Here is a 15,016-nt window from a genome sequence, read left to right as displayed (position 1 = left end):
TTATATCTTTAAAATTAATTTTATGTATATGTTACGTTATTATGTATATGATGTTATTAGATGCAGATAGTGAAGTAAATTGATATATGCATCATCTCATGTGGTTATTCACATAGCACCTAAAATCTACTCATTTAACCTGAATCCCAAATACAGTGCAATTTTATTACCTTTATTCTTCCTGTACGCTAATCTCTAGAATTATACATCTTGTATATCTACTACTTTGTATCATCTGATCTATATAATGATGTAATTTAAAGACAAAACTTGACTATGTAAAAATGTACGGGATTCTCTGAAAGGCATTCTTAAAAGTTTTTGGAGTGTTTGAAATATATTCAGTGTAAAGCAATTGTCGATATTACAAAATGATTGCTTTTTTAAAAAAATGATTGTTTTATTGATTGTTTTTGTTGCCGAAGTTCTTTTTCCTATTGTTATATTAGGATTTTCCTTCACTTTCATGGCAGTGATCAATTCAATATTGTAGTATATTACATCAGTATTTTATTATATATTTTATATTCACTATTGTGTATTAGTAGTTATGGTTGGCTCCATGTTCTCATTCCTGGATCCATAAATGTTACATTTTGTAGCAAAGGGGACTTGGAAGATGTGATAAATGTAAGGATCTGGAGATGGGAAAATGATCTTGGATTATCTGGGTGGGCCCTAAATGCAATCGAAAGTGTCTCTTGTAAGAGGAAGGTAGAAGGACATTTGCTACAGAAGTAGATGTGGTGTTGGAAGCAAGAATTGAAGGGATATAAGGAAGGGGTCCTGGGCCAAGGGATGAAGACCATCTTCTAAAGCCAGGAAAGGTGAGAATTTGATTCACCCCAGGACTCCAGAAGGCTCTAGCCCTGCTGATACCTTGACATTAGCCCAGTGGAGCTGATTTCAAAATTCTGGTCTCCAGATCTTTAAGACAATAAATTTATGTTGTTTGAAGTCACCAAGTTTGTGGTTAATAGTCACCATAGGAAACTAACTAAAATAGCCTTAAGCACCGGTACAATAATGGGATATTGCAAGTGTAATCTGATTTGAAATTTATTGAGGCTGGAAATTCCTGAACTTCAGTTTAAGAAGATTGATTGAACAGTAGTTTCCCTTTTGGTACATTTCCTCTACAGGTGAGAGATGGGTGAGAGAAGATCCTGTAGGATGATGTCGAAGGGTGAATTGGCACGGTATGAGCCATAAAAAGCCAGAAGGGGATCTAAGTGAACAGTTCAAGGGAAGAATTCCTATCAACAAGTCAAAATTTAAAGGAGAAAAGAAAGCTAAAGGGCAAGACGAGAATGGAGTAGGAGAACAAAAATAATATCAAAGGGTTAATGGAGGAAAAGGCTAGGCAAGACTGTGAAGGGTGGTCTCAGTTAAAAACTAGCTAGCATGATGGACAGGGACTTCCACTTTGGTTGCAAAAACTATGTAAATTATGTAAATAGCAAAAAATAGTGAATTATGTAATAGCAAAATCTATGTAAATTTACATAGCAAAAACTATGTAAATTATGTCTATCAGAAAAGAGCACAAATGAATATACCTAATGCACCTACTGCCCCTCTTGTTCTTCATGGAGCTGCCAGCTAAGATGCGATCAGTGCTGCCTGGGAAATTTAAGAGCCACCCATCCAGAGTAGACAAGGAACCTCAGGCGCGCCCTCTCTCTCTCTGTCTCTTTGTCTCTCTCTGCCTTTTAAACAACTAGGCAGGATGAAGACAGCCCATCCTGCTCCATAGGTGTCCAGTAAAGGCACTCTTATCTGTGCCACAGCCGCACATATCTACGTGTAATTTTTGGTTATGTTTTGGGGCTCTGACCTACCACATAAGGATTTCAAGTGTTAAAGGATGATATTTAATTAAGAAATCTTTTTCACATTCTCATTTTCTTAGAAACTGAATTTATCTTGTAGTATCATTTTCTTCTTTATTACCCAATGAGGGGAGGAAGATTCACTCACTTTTGAACTTGTCTGGTGTATATATTTCACACAGACTTTTTTTTTTCCTCTCAGAAGTTAATGACTAAGAGGCAGTTCTTGTCAGATAAAAGGGACTGAACAAAACCTTCTGTTACTAGTAGAGAGGGAGAGGAAAGAGAGAGCACAAGGTTAAATAAATAACTAAATAGAAGAGAGTGTTGTTTCTTCCTTCCCCTGGGTATATCCTTTTTCTATTCTGCATGGTACCAAAACAACATGGCACTGATGTGGTGGGAGACCAGACCTGGTTGAGGAAGGTGTTTAGACCTCACGATCAAAACACACTGTGAAGTGTTAAACTGAGAAGGCAACCTAGCCTCGCCAGGCTACCTGTGGGGACATGGAATGCTACTGTAGCCTGGAAGAACACTGTGGTTAGACTGAGGAGGGTGCAGGATGTGGGGTCCAGGGATGCTAGGAATACTATAGAAAATGAGCTGTATTTCAGCAGGTAACAGTGTGGGAGACCCAGGGGATCATATGAAATGAGGGATAGTTTCCAAATGGGGTAGATAGATGTCCCCTATACTGGTGCCAGGGTGATAAGTAAGTTCCTCCAGAATTTATGTCAAGAAGAAAATGGAGAATCTAAATAAGTGGTCCTTGAGACCAAAGACTAATCTGAAAGAGCCTAAATTAATCTTAAAGACTGAAATATTCTAAATGGAGAGCTCGCCTTTCTTTTTTGTCTTGTTTTGCTCTATACAATACAGAACCTCAAAACAGGATGAAATTATTTATAAAATGGAGGAACTTTAGATTAGGTAGAGGGAAATGAGAGGGAGAAGGGGGTGGGGGTATGAAAAATAGTGGAATGAGATAGACATCATTACCCTGTGTACATGTATGATTACACGAATGGTATGAATCTACATCGTGCACAACCAAAGAAACAAAAATTTGTACCCCATTTGTGTATAATGAATCAAAGTGCAGTTCTGTAAAATGAAAAAAAAGAAAAAAAAAAGAAAAAAATCACTTTCTGCTAATATGTTTGCAAATTGTGTGAAGAAAATTTCTTTTCTGAAATAAAAAGGAATATTTACAATAAAAAAATAAATTTACAGCCAGGCGTGGTGGCTCATGCCTGTAATCCCAGTGATTAGGGAGCCTAATGTGGAATGATCAGAAGTTCAAAGCCAGCCTCAACAATTTAGTGAGGCTCTGAACAACTTAGTGAGACCCTGTCTCAAAATATAAAATAAAAAGGGTTGGGGATGTAGCTCAGTGGTTAAGTGCCCCTGGATTTAATGCCTGGTAATAACAACAAAAAGAATAAATTTACATTAAAATTTTTTTGTTGCTTATGAATATGAGGATGCAGATTTTACTCAGATGGATCAAGGTTATTCTTAAGTGTTTTGTAATTACCTCAAAGATTGGTTGTCATTGACTTCATACTTTCCAGACCTGAGGGCTTTTCTGTAGTTCTTATCCCATGTAATTTCCATGGTTGTCTTAGGATCATCTTCCCACCTATTTCTCCTCTCCCTTACTTGCTATATATTGCTGGTATCTGAGCCTGGTAGGCTGAGTTTTCTAGTCTCCCCTGTGACTTGCTTAGGGTACGGTTGAGATTATAAGAGCTACAGGACGAACATCACCATGGGACCAAACTCCAATATCCAAATCATCCCTGGGTATGCTTTGATTATTTTCTTTATTCTCTTGATTTTACTGTCTTTGAAATGTCTATAAATTTTGATTATTATATTACAATGGTCTATTCACTTCTCTAACTCCAATCTCAAACCTATGGAAGTTTCCTTATGAAAGTCACTTGACTTATAGAGAACAGACATAAATGAATAGCTCGAGGTATGAGATGAAGTAATAGAAAGCTCCTCTCTAGGGATTGATCAGAGTCAAGTTTTTGTCACATTTTTGTTGTTCCTGTGAGAATCACTCTTTGCAAATGTTATTCATGAAAAGCGTCTCATCCACAGGTGTACTGAGGCAGGAAAAAATGGTGGGAAGTTTTGCATTCTGGAGAAGAGAGTTTCCTATATAAGCTGCTTCTTGGCTCATTGAGTTATTTAAAGGAACAGGACTGGTCTAAAAATGAAAGTAGATCTGAAATTGTAGAAATTTTGAAACAATGCTTGTCTACTTTTCCTCCTAAGTATCAACAAGGGCAGAGGAAGATAAATACGTACATTTCACCTCAGCCAGTGGTGATAGTGGTATGGATTGGAAAGCCAATCTGCCATAAAGTTTATCTTTAAAATTAATTTCAATGTAATTTAAATTACATGCAATCTGTCTGGGTGTTTGTTTTAATATGGAAGTCTTCTATTTTGACTTCCTAAATACATGGCCTGTGATTTTCCTCTGAGACTCTGTGTATCTACTGGCTGATGGCTTCCCAGCAACTGCTCTGTGTTTTCCATGCTTCTGCCTGTGGAAGCACTAAACTCCAAGGGACAGAGAGCTTGCTCATGGTAGCAGATCTCTTTAAGAGAACATTTGGAGAAAGAAAGAGAGCTGGAGGCCATAAGGAGCTAATAATGTGGGGTAGGTGGGGAGAATTTGGCATGGTAATGGGAGAGGTTTTGCCTTTTTTCTTTGGCCAGTCCTGGTGTCTTTGGGGCAGCAGTGATTTTGATTAATGACTCACAACTTTTCCCTTCATTTATTTTAAATTAGTCCATCTTCCTTTAAGATACGGCCATCAAGAGGGAATCTGATCTTACTAGATAACCTGTGTGTCCTACCCCAAACCACAGCCCTAAAGGTAGCTGTAGCATTTCCAATCTGCTGAAATATTGATTCCATGGCATCAGAAGACCAAAAGTCACATATCTGCTTCCTTTTCTAGTAAGGCTGATGTTACTTGAAGTGCCCTTCACCTTTGCTCTTACCAGGTAAGTATAATCCCATTTTGGAGAGAATTGTTGAGTCAGAGCAATAGAAGCCTTGAATATACTGTAAATCTGATGTACAGATTTTTGTCACAGTTGCATTATTTGCTAAAGTGCATTTTGAGGCACTCTGGGATGTGATTAATTTTAAGGGCAATAGAGAATGCTGCCATTGAATTTAGAGGCCCTCTGGGATAAATGACCCTGACCGTTTTCTTATTACAGGGGAATTTTTAATATAAAATGGAAGCAGTTAACAGTAGAATATTGTAGTATCTTATTGTTACTGGGGCATAAACTATTCCAGAAGCCATGCTGTAGGATAAATAGGGTTATTGCAGTATGGTTTGAGCTAATAAAATAAAAACATGCTAGATTCTGTCTAGCTGAATTCTTCAATGCATCACAAGAATGCTTGTGCCTTTTGTAGAGAAGGTTCTATTATCCACCTATTATCTGTTTACCTATCAGTCTGTTTGTCTATCAATCTATCATCCATTCATTCCATCTATCCATCATCTCTCTCTTTCCAATTCTTCCAGATTTTGCTAGTCATAATTTGCCACTTTCTTAAACTTACAACCTATAACATCTTCAACAGTCATTTTGCAAATGATCTTATAATGGCATTATTTTAAAATTCATATTTAGATTCTGTTTTGCACAGCAAGTATGTGTTCTTCCTAACAGATTATAAACCTTCACAGAAAAGGAATTATTACTTCCTTTTTGTATTACCCAAATCTCCCAATGTAGTTCTCAATAAATATTTTGTTATTTCAATTATAAAGTCATGTTTAAAAAAATACAAATAGAATTTCAAAATATTTAGCATTTACTCGTGGAGCCAGGTGATATACAAATTATTTTTCTACTCTTGGGTAGCCGCTTATGCCAATTCTTTTCATAAGCATTATTGAGAATTTAGTTTTTAAGGTACTGTTATGTATGATGGCAGGGAGGATGGCTAAGCTTTGAATTTAGTGAGGGAAGAGAGGTAACAAACAGCTAACTATAGTTTTACTTCTCAAAGTGTGTTCTAGCAATCAGCAGCCTTGGCATCAGTGTAGGCTACAATGAGAACTGCTGCACTGGAATTAGCATTTTAGCAAGGTCTCAGGTGATTTGTGTGCATGTTAAAGTTTGAGAAGGACTGGACAGGAGCACTCCCTCCCAAATCACTTTTCTTTCCCTCTTATGAATGGCATTTAACAGATTGTATCATGGGGACAAAAAAAGGGCAGAGAACTAATGTCTATTTAGCATCTACGTTGAAATACAGACAGCCTCGAGTTTTATTTCTCACTTTTTCCCTACTAACAGATTCTCTGTTATAATCAGGCTCATGGTTACAGGAGTAATGGACTCATATAAATTCCTCAATCACTGTAATTGCTATTTAGCCATATGCCTGTAGCCATATGCCTGTGGCAGTGTTGACTCTAGGGGAACAGCAGTTAAAGTGCCTGCTTTTGGTCACATTCCCACCAAATGCCACACTCCTGAACAGGACTGTGTATTACCACTTGGGGCAGGTGCAGGACTGATGGGGATAAAGCACTAGTGTGGCACCTCTATCTATTTGTAATGCTGCGTGTATTTCACATCCTAATGAATGCCCTTACTGGCTGCTAATGCATGCTAGAAAGCATTAATTTGGTCCAGTTTGTACTGAGTACTGATGGTTCTTGACAGGAATAGGACTAGAAGATGAGATAAGACATTCGCTTAACTAGATTTAAACAAAGGACGGTATCTTCATTTCCATAAAACAAGTTGACACGTGGCATTAAATTCATTGCTGTTATCTGTCTGAGGCTTTTCTTGGAAGAATAATGAATGCTAAACTTTATTAGAAATATGACTCAATCTTAATATCGCAAATGTGTTGGTAGACCAGAAGGAATGTAATTGTTTTATCAGAATGACTTTGGTTGGTGAAAGCATAATTAATGGAAGAGATAGCTTATGCCATCAGAATTTTTCATTTAGGTTTCGAAAGTCTAACAAAAACCTAATATTGAAATATACCAAGAATAAGCCATAGTTCAGAATATAAAAGAGATTAAAGAATGAATGAGGCAACTTTTTGTTAAGTAAGATGGATAGCATATATGCATTCACTACCAATTCTACCAAAGGTTCTCTAAAATCACAATATAGAGATATAAAAAAAGCCATAAGCTCGAAGGACAAAAATGCCAAAAGAAAGGAAAAGAATACAACACAATTTGCAATTTAGAAGGGGGAAAAGAGATCGTTCTGGTTATCTATGGCTGTGTAAAAGACTCAAATAACACTTACTGTATTATATCTTACAATATTTTGGTAAAAAAAAAATTGGGCAAGGTTGAACTGGGAAAATCTTCCATTCCCTATGGCACTGACTGTAGTTGCTCAGTGGCAACCATCTGGCAGTTGGCTGATCTGGAGGGTTGAGGATGCCTTTAATCACGCCTTTTAGCAGAAGAAGTCTGGGCTTAACCAGATATCTTTCTCTCTCCATGTAGTCTTTGGGCTTTACTGTTTCCTCTCCTGCAGTGTGGCTGGTCCTGCAGTATGGATCTGAAAGCTCAGGGTTCTTGGAAGAAGTGTCCAAGAAATAGGCCTGAGTCTAAGCATTGGCACAGGTCCATTTGTGCCATATTTTATTAGTCAAATTAGTAGTCTCAATAGAACAAATGGGACTGAAACTGGCAGTCATCTTTATTCTGTCACCCAGGTGGATAAATAATAGCATAACTAGAAGGCCAAAGGAATTTGAAATCCAAGCTAGCAGTGAGAGAACTGTAGAGGTCAGTTAAGTCCTGCCACAAAGCCTCTGAGAGGCTTAGGAATTTCACATACTTCTGAAAAGTGTGGTGGTGGGGGCACATGGAGGGCTGAAAACAGGACTGGTTGAAAGTCTATATAAAAGCATTTGGTTCTGTAACCCTTCCCACAGTTTGTTAGGCCCTTGTCCATGCTGATAGGAGAGTACAGGTTTAGTTTCTGGAGAGGTTGAAGAAGACTGACTGACCTTGGGTAGAACTGAAAGTAGGTAAACCACATAGAAAACAAAGGTATTAAATAAAAATGTGTCATAAAATCCTTTCCCTTTCATCTCCTAATTGGTACTGGAAGACTCTTAAGTAAGAACGGAGAGCTTCTCTCTGGTAAACTTAACAAGTCTGAGAGAAAATGTCTCTAGATTTTGACAATTGAGGTGCCCAGTGAAGTGGCACCATCATATCCAACATCCATGACACATCAGCAAATTTCATCTACATGCACAGTATCTAATAATACGAAGTAACAATAAATTTAAGACAAAATTTGAATATCCTCCCCTTGTAATTACTATCCAGACCAGTAATCAGGTGCTTAATTAATCCTAGAATTATTGCTGGTAATAAAGTTTTATTACTACCACTGAATAGGAGCTGTAATGAGTAAGGGAACAAGCTGATTGATTGGTATTGTGGAGGAAGGTGGTTCGGGATCCTACTGAAAATGACTTAAGGGGAATGCAGGAAGCTCTCTGAAGATCTGGAAGCCAGAAAAAAAACTTTTTATCTAGAATCATCAAGAATAGCAGAGATCAAGAGGGACAGGAAAGTGAAAGGCAACTTGGATCAAATGTAGAAATATTTTGGTACTTGAAAGAGAATGTGAACTTCAGAATGATAGAAAAACTGAGCAGAAATAGAATCAAAGAATATAAGAAGTTGCTTCCTACCAAAGGCACACCTATTTGTTTTTATTCTGCATGCATGTAACAGTAACCGTGTGTAATTTTTTCTGTTTTCAGTAAGGCTATTTATGTTTTCTTTTTTGCTTTTAAGAAGACTAACTGGGAGTGTTGGGATATTTAACCTCCTATTAAGGTAACAATCATACATGTGGAAAAAATTTCATAACACTAATAAGAGTTCCAAAGAGAGTCTCCTCTGACCTTACACATCCTAATTAACATACGTATGATGGAGACTTTTATTGCATATGCTCCCAAGAGCAGTACCAAGGTTGATTGCTACCACTGTGTGTTCACCCTTGGGCTAATCACTGAAAAATGTAGTGCTGGGAATTGTCCAAGTGCAAAGACGGGGACATGAAGGACCATGAGGCATGAATGTCTTTGTGGTAGAGATGCCAATGATTCCTTCCCTACTCACATCCTTAGGCATTCTGGCTTCCCTTATCCCCAGAATGGATAGCACTACATATTATATGACTTAATTCTCCATGCCGTGGCTGATTGGACCTTAGATGGATATCTGACCCAAGCTGAACCTGAAATTTGGAGTTCGAATATTGAAAACTTGATTCATGGGGGGTTTCAAGATGGTGGACTAGAGGGTGGCTGCATTTCATGTTGCTCCAGGACTCAGGAGCCAAAGAGGAGATATTGACTTGGGACCAACTCAAAGCCGCCGGGTGAGTCTCTCCAGTTGGGGAGGCGTCCCGGATGGGGCGGTAGTCCCGGAACAAAGGGAACTTTGTGAAGTAGAGTTGCCCAATGAGACACCCCTCCCCCAGCTGGAGCAGTGAACTCGGACAACTGGGAGCATCATAGAGGAGGCCGCCCAGCACAATGCTTGGACTCGGAGCAACCACTGGGGCTCCGGGCGGCTGCCCAGAGGAGGAGTTGCGCAGCGACTGTTTGCACTCAGAACGACCGCTCCTGAACACCAGGGGGCTGTCCAGAGAAGGAGGAGGAGCACGATGGGTCGCTTGGACTCGGAGCAGTCGCACCAGAGCTACAGGCAGTTGCCAGAGGAGGAGGCCCACGGTGAGTTGTTTGGACTCAGAGCGACCCGCTCCTGAAAACTGGGGGACTGCCCGGAGGAGAAGGAGGAGTGCGGTGGGTCGCTTGGACTTGGAGTGATTGCACCAGGGCTACGGGTGGCTGCCCAGAGGAGGAACTGCGCAGTGAGCTGTTTGGACTCAGAGTGACCACTCCTGAACACTGGGGTGGCTTCCCGGAGGAGGAGGAGTGTGGCGGGTTGCTGGGACTCGGAGCGACTGTACGGGACTCCAGGTGGCTGCTCAGAGAGGGGCCGCATAGCCAGGTGATTAGGTGCAGAGCAGGGTCCCAGGACCTAGGAGGCTTCTTGGTGGAAGAGTCGCACAGAGACACGCTTAGGGCCGGAGCGAAGGTTCCAGGACTGTGGGCAGATTCTCTGAGGAGAGGAAGCCTAAGGAGACTTGCCTGCAAAGGGCGAGGCACCCAGGGGCCAGGAGGTAGGTCCGGGCCCCTGGGAACATTGCAGAGGAAGGCAGCCCAGCCCAGACGTTAGTTGTGTACTGAGGGGAACCTCTAGGAGGGGAACTGACCAGCGAGACCTCCCCACCGGGTGAGTCTTCCCTGCTGGGTGAAGATTTCCCACAAGGACGGTAAAACCAGAGACACAGGCACAAACAGGCCTTGCCTTAGCCCACAGCCTAGTTCCCCTTTGGATGACCATTGGTCAACAAATGGAGGCACCTCTGCCCACTAGCAGGGAATATACCCACCCTGAAGGCCACCACCCCTAGAGAGGCAGCTTCCTTGTGGAGCACCGCATTATCAACTTCCTCCAAGACTTCAGGCTACTGAAGGCTAAGAGGGGATATACTAGAAATCTTCAGGGACATTATGAATCAATAGAGGAAATCTGCAATATCTTAGTGGTCCACTGATACCTGAACAATATGAGAAAACAATGGAAGAAAATGCCCCAAACAAATCTAGATTTTACATCAATAAAATCCAAAGACAGCATGGCAGAAGAAATGACAGAAAGGGAGTTCAGAATGTACATAATTAAAATGATCAGGGAAGCAAACAATGAGATGAAAGAGCAAATGCAGGCATTGAATGATCGCACCAATCGACAGTTAAAAGAGCAAATACTGGAAGCAAAAGATCATTTCAATAAAGAGTTAGAGATATTGAAAAAAAACCAAACAGAAATCCTTGAAATGAAGGAAACAATAAACCAAATTAAGAACTCCATAGAAAACATAACCAATAGGATAGAACACCTGGAAGACAGAACCTCAGATATTGAAGACAAAATAATATTTTGAAAACAAAGTTGAACAAACAGAGAAGATGGTAAGAAATCATGAACAGAATCTCCCAGAACTATGGGATATCATGAAAAGGCCAAATTTGAGAATTATTGGGATTGAGGAAGGCTTAGAGAAACAAACCAAAGGAATGACTAATCTATTCAATGAAATAATATCAGAAAATTTCCCAAATCTGAAGAATGAAATGGAAAATCAAGTTTAAGAGGCTTATAGGACTCCAAATACACAAAATTACAACAGACCCACACCAAGGCACATTATAATGAAAATACCTAACATACAAAATAAAGACAGAATTTTAAAGGCTGTGAGAGAAAAGAACCAAATTACATTCAGGGGGAAACCAATACAGCAGATTTTTCAATCCAGACCCTAAAAGCTAGAAGGAACAACATTTTTCAAGCTCTGAAAGAAAATGGATGCCAACCAAGAATCTTATACCCAGCAAAACTTACCTTCAAATTTGATGATGAAATAAAATCCTTCCATGATAAACAAAAGCTAAAAGAATTTACAAAAAGAAAACCAGCATTACAGAACATTCTCAGTGAAATATTCCATGAGGAAGAGATGAAAAACAAAGAAGCAAATCAGCAAAGGGAGGAATTATCCTAAAGGAATTGTTAAACAAAGGAGGAACCAACTCGTGTCAAAAAATAAATAAATAAAAAAAATAAAAAAAATGAGCCAAATGACCGGGAATACAAATCATATCTCAATAATAACCCTGAATGTTAATGACCTGAATTCATCAATCAAAAGACATAGACTGGCAGATTGGATTAAAAAGAAAAATCCAACAATATGTTGCCTGCAAGAGACTCACCTCATAGAAAAGGATACCCATAGACTAAAGGTGAAAGGATGGGGAAAAACATACAATGCACATGGACTCAGCAAAAAAGCTGGAGTATCCATCCTCATTTCAGATAATGTGAACTTCAAGCCAAAGTTAGTCAGAAGGCATAAAGAAGGACATTTAATACTGCTTAAGGGAACCATAAATCAGCAAGACATAACAATCATAAACATTTATGCCCCAAACAGTGGGCAAACAGTGGCTCATCCATGTATGTCAAACAAATCCTTCTCAATTTCAGAAACCAAATACACCATAACACAATAATACTAGGTGATTTTAACATGCCTCTCTCGCCACTGGACAGATCTTCCAAACAAAAATTGAACAAAGAAACCATAGATCTCAATAACACAATCAATAATTTAGGCTTAATGGACATTTATAGAATATACCATCCAACCAAGAGCGAATACACTTTCTTCTCAACAGCACATGGATCCTTCTCTAAAATAGACCATATATTATGCCACAAAGCTAATGTTAGCAAATTCAAGAAGATAGAGACACTACGTTGTATTCTTTCATATCATAAAGGCTTGAAGTTAGAAATAAATGAAAGGGTAAAAAACAGAAACTACTCCAACACCTGGAGATTAAATAATATGCTATTTTATGATGAATGGATAACAAAAGATATAAGGAAGAAAATTAAAAAATTCTTAGAGGTAAATGAGAACAAAGAAACATCATATCAAAATCTCCGGGACACTATGAAAGCAGTACTTAGAGGAAAATTTATTTCATGGAGCACATTCAATAAAAGAAGTAAAACTCAACAAATAAATGACCTAACACTACAGCTCAAAGCCCTAGGAAAAAAAGAACAGACCAACACCAAAAGTAGTAGAAGACAGGAAATAGTTAAACTGAGAGTTGAAATCAACGAAATTGAAACAAAAGAAACAATACAAAAAATTGACAAAATAAATAGCTGGTTCTTTGAAAAAATGAACAAAATTGATAAACCTTTAGCCACACTAACAAAGAGAAGATGAGAGAAAACCCAAATCACTAAAATTCAGAATGAACAAGGAAATATCACAACAGACACGATTGAAATACAAAACATAATTAGAAGCTATTTTGAAAATCTATACTCCAACAAAATAGAAAATTTCAGAGACATCAACAGGTTTCTAGAGACATATGAATTGCCTAAACTGAACGAGGAGGACATACACAATTTAAATAGACCAATTTCAAATAATGAAATAGAAGAAGTCATCAAAAGCCTACCAAAAAAGAAAAGTCCAGGACCAGATGGGTTCTCAGCCAAGTTCTACAAAACCTTTAAAGATGAGCTCATTCCAATACTTCTCAAAGTATTTCATGAAATACAAGAGGAGGGAACCCTCCCAAACTCATTCTATGAAGCCAATATTACCCTGATACCTAAACCAGACAGAGACACATCGAGGAAAGAAAATTTCAGACCAATATCCTTAATGAACATCGATGCAAAAATTCTCAACAAAATTTTAGCAAATCGCATAAAAAAACATATTAAAAAGATAGTGCACCATGATCAAGTGGGTTTCATCCCAGGGATGCAAGGTTGGTTCAACATCAGGAAATCAATAAATGTAATTCACCATATCAATAGACTTAAAGTCAAGAATCACATGATTATTTCAATAGATGCAGAAAAAGCATTTGATAAAATACAGCACCCCATCATGCTCTAAACACTAGAAAAAATAGGGATAGAGGGAACATTCCTTACCATTGTAAAGACCATCTATGCTAAGCCCATGGCTAACATCATTCTAAATGGTGAAAAACTGAAAGCATTCCCCCTGAAAACTGGAACAAGGCAGGGATGTCCTCTTTCACCACTTCTATTCAATATCGTCCTTGAGACTCTAGCCAGAGCAATTAGACAGACCAAAGAAATTAAATGGATACGAATAGGAAAAGAAGAACTCAAACTATCCCTGTTTGCTGATGATATGATTATATACTTAGAGGAACCAGGAAATTGCACCAGAAAACTTTTAGAACTCATAAGTGAATTCAGTAAAGTAGCGGGATATAAGATCTATGCACATAAATGTAATGCATTTTTATACATAAGTGATGAATCTTTGGAAAGAATAATTAGGAAAACTATCCCATTCACAATAGCTTTGAAAAAAATAAAATACTTGGGAATCAATCTCACAAAAGAGGTGAAAGACCTCTACAATGAGAACTACAGAACACTAAAGAAAGAAATTAAAGAAAACCTTAGAAGATGGAAAGATCTCCCATGTTCTTGGATAGGCAGAATTAATATTGTCAAAATGGCCATACTACCTAAAGTGCTATACAGATTCAATGCAATTCCAATTAAAATCCCAATGATGTACCTTACAGAAATAGAGCAAGCAATTATGAAATTCAACTGGAAGAAAAAAAACCCAGAATAGCTAAAGCAATTCTTGGCAGAAAGAGTGAAGCAGGGGGTATCGCAATACCAGATCTTCAACTCTACTACAAAGCAATAGTAACAAAAACGGCATGGTATTGGTACCAAAATAGACAGGTGGATCAATGGTACAGAATAGAGGACACGGACACAAACCCAAATAAATACAATTTTCTCATACTAGACAAAGGGTCCAAAAATATGCAATGGAGAAAAGATAGCCTCTTCATCAAATGGTGCTGGGAAAATTGGAAATCCATGTGCAACAGAATGAAACTAAACCTCTATCTCTCACCATGCACGAAACTAAACTCAAAATGGATTAAGGACCTCAGAATCAGACCAGAGACCCTGCAGATTACAGAAGAAAAAGTAGGTCCAAATCTTCAACATGTTGGCTTAGGACCAGACTTCCTCAACAGGACTCCCATAGCACAAGAAATAAAAGTAAGAATCAATAACTGGGATAGATTCAAACTAAAATGCTTTCTCTCAGCAAAGGAAACTATCAGCAATGTGAAGAAAGAGCCTACAGAGTGGGAGAAAATCTTTGCCAATCATACTTCAGATAGGGCACTAATCTCCAGAACCTATAAAGAACTCAAAAAACTCTACACGAAGTATGCAAATAATCCAATGACAAGTGGGCTAAGGAAATGAATGCACACTTCATAGAAGAAGATCTACAAGCAATCAACAAACATACGGAAAAATGTTCACCATCTCTAGAAATAAGAGAAATGCAAATAAAAACCACCCTAAGATTCCATCTCACCCCAATTAGAATGGCGATTATCATGAACACAAGCAACAATAGGTGTTGGCGAG

This window comes from Sciurus carolinensis, chromosome 10 (assembly GCF_902686445.1).
Source record: "Sciurus carolinensis chromosome 10, mSciCar1.2, whole genome shotgun sequence".
NCBI classification, from domain to species: Eukaryota; Metazoa; Chordata; class Mammalia; order Rodentia; family Sciuridae; genus Sciurus; species Sciurus carolinensis.
This window is presented reverse-complemented; position numbering follows the sequence as displayed.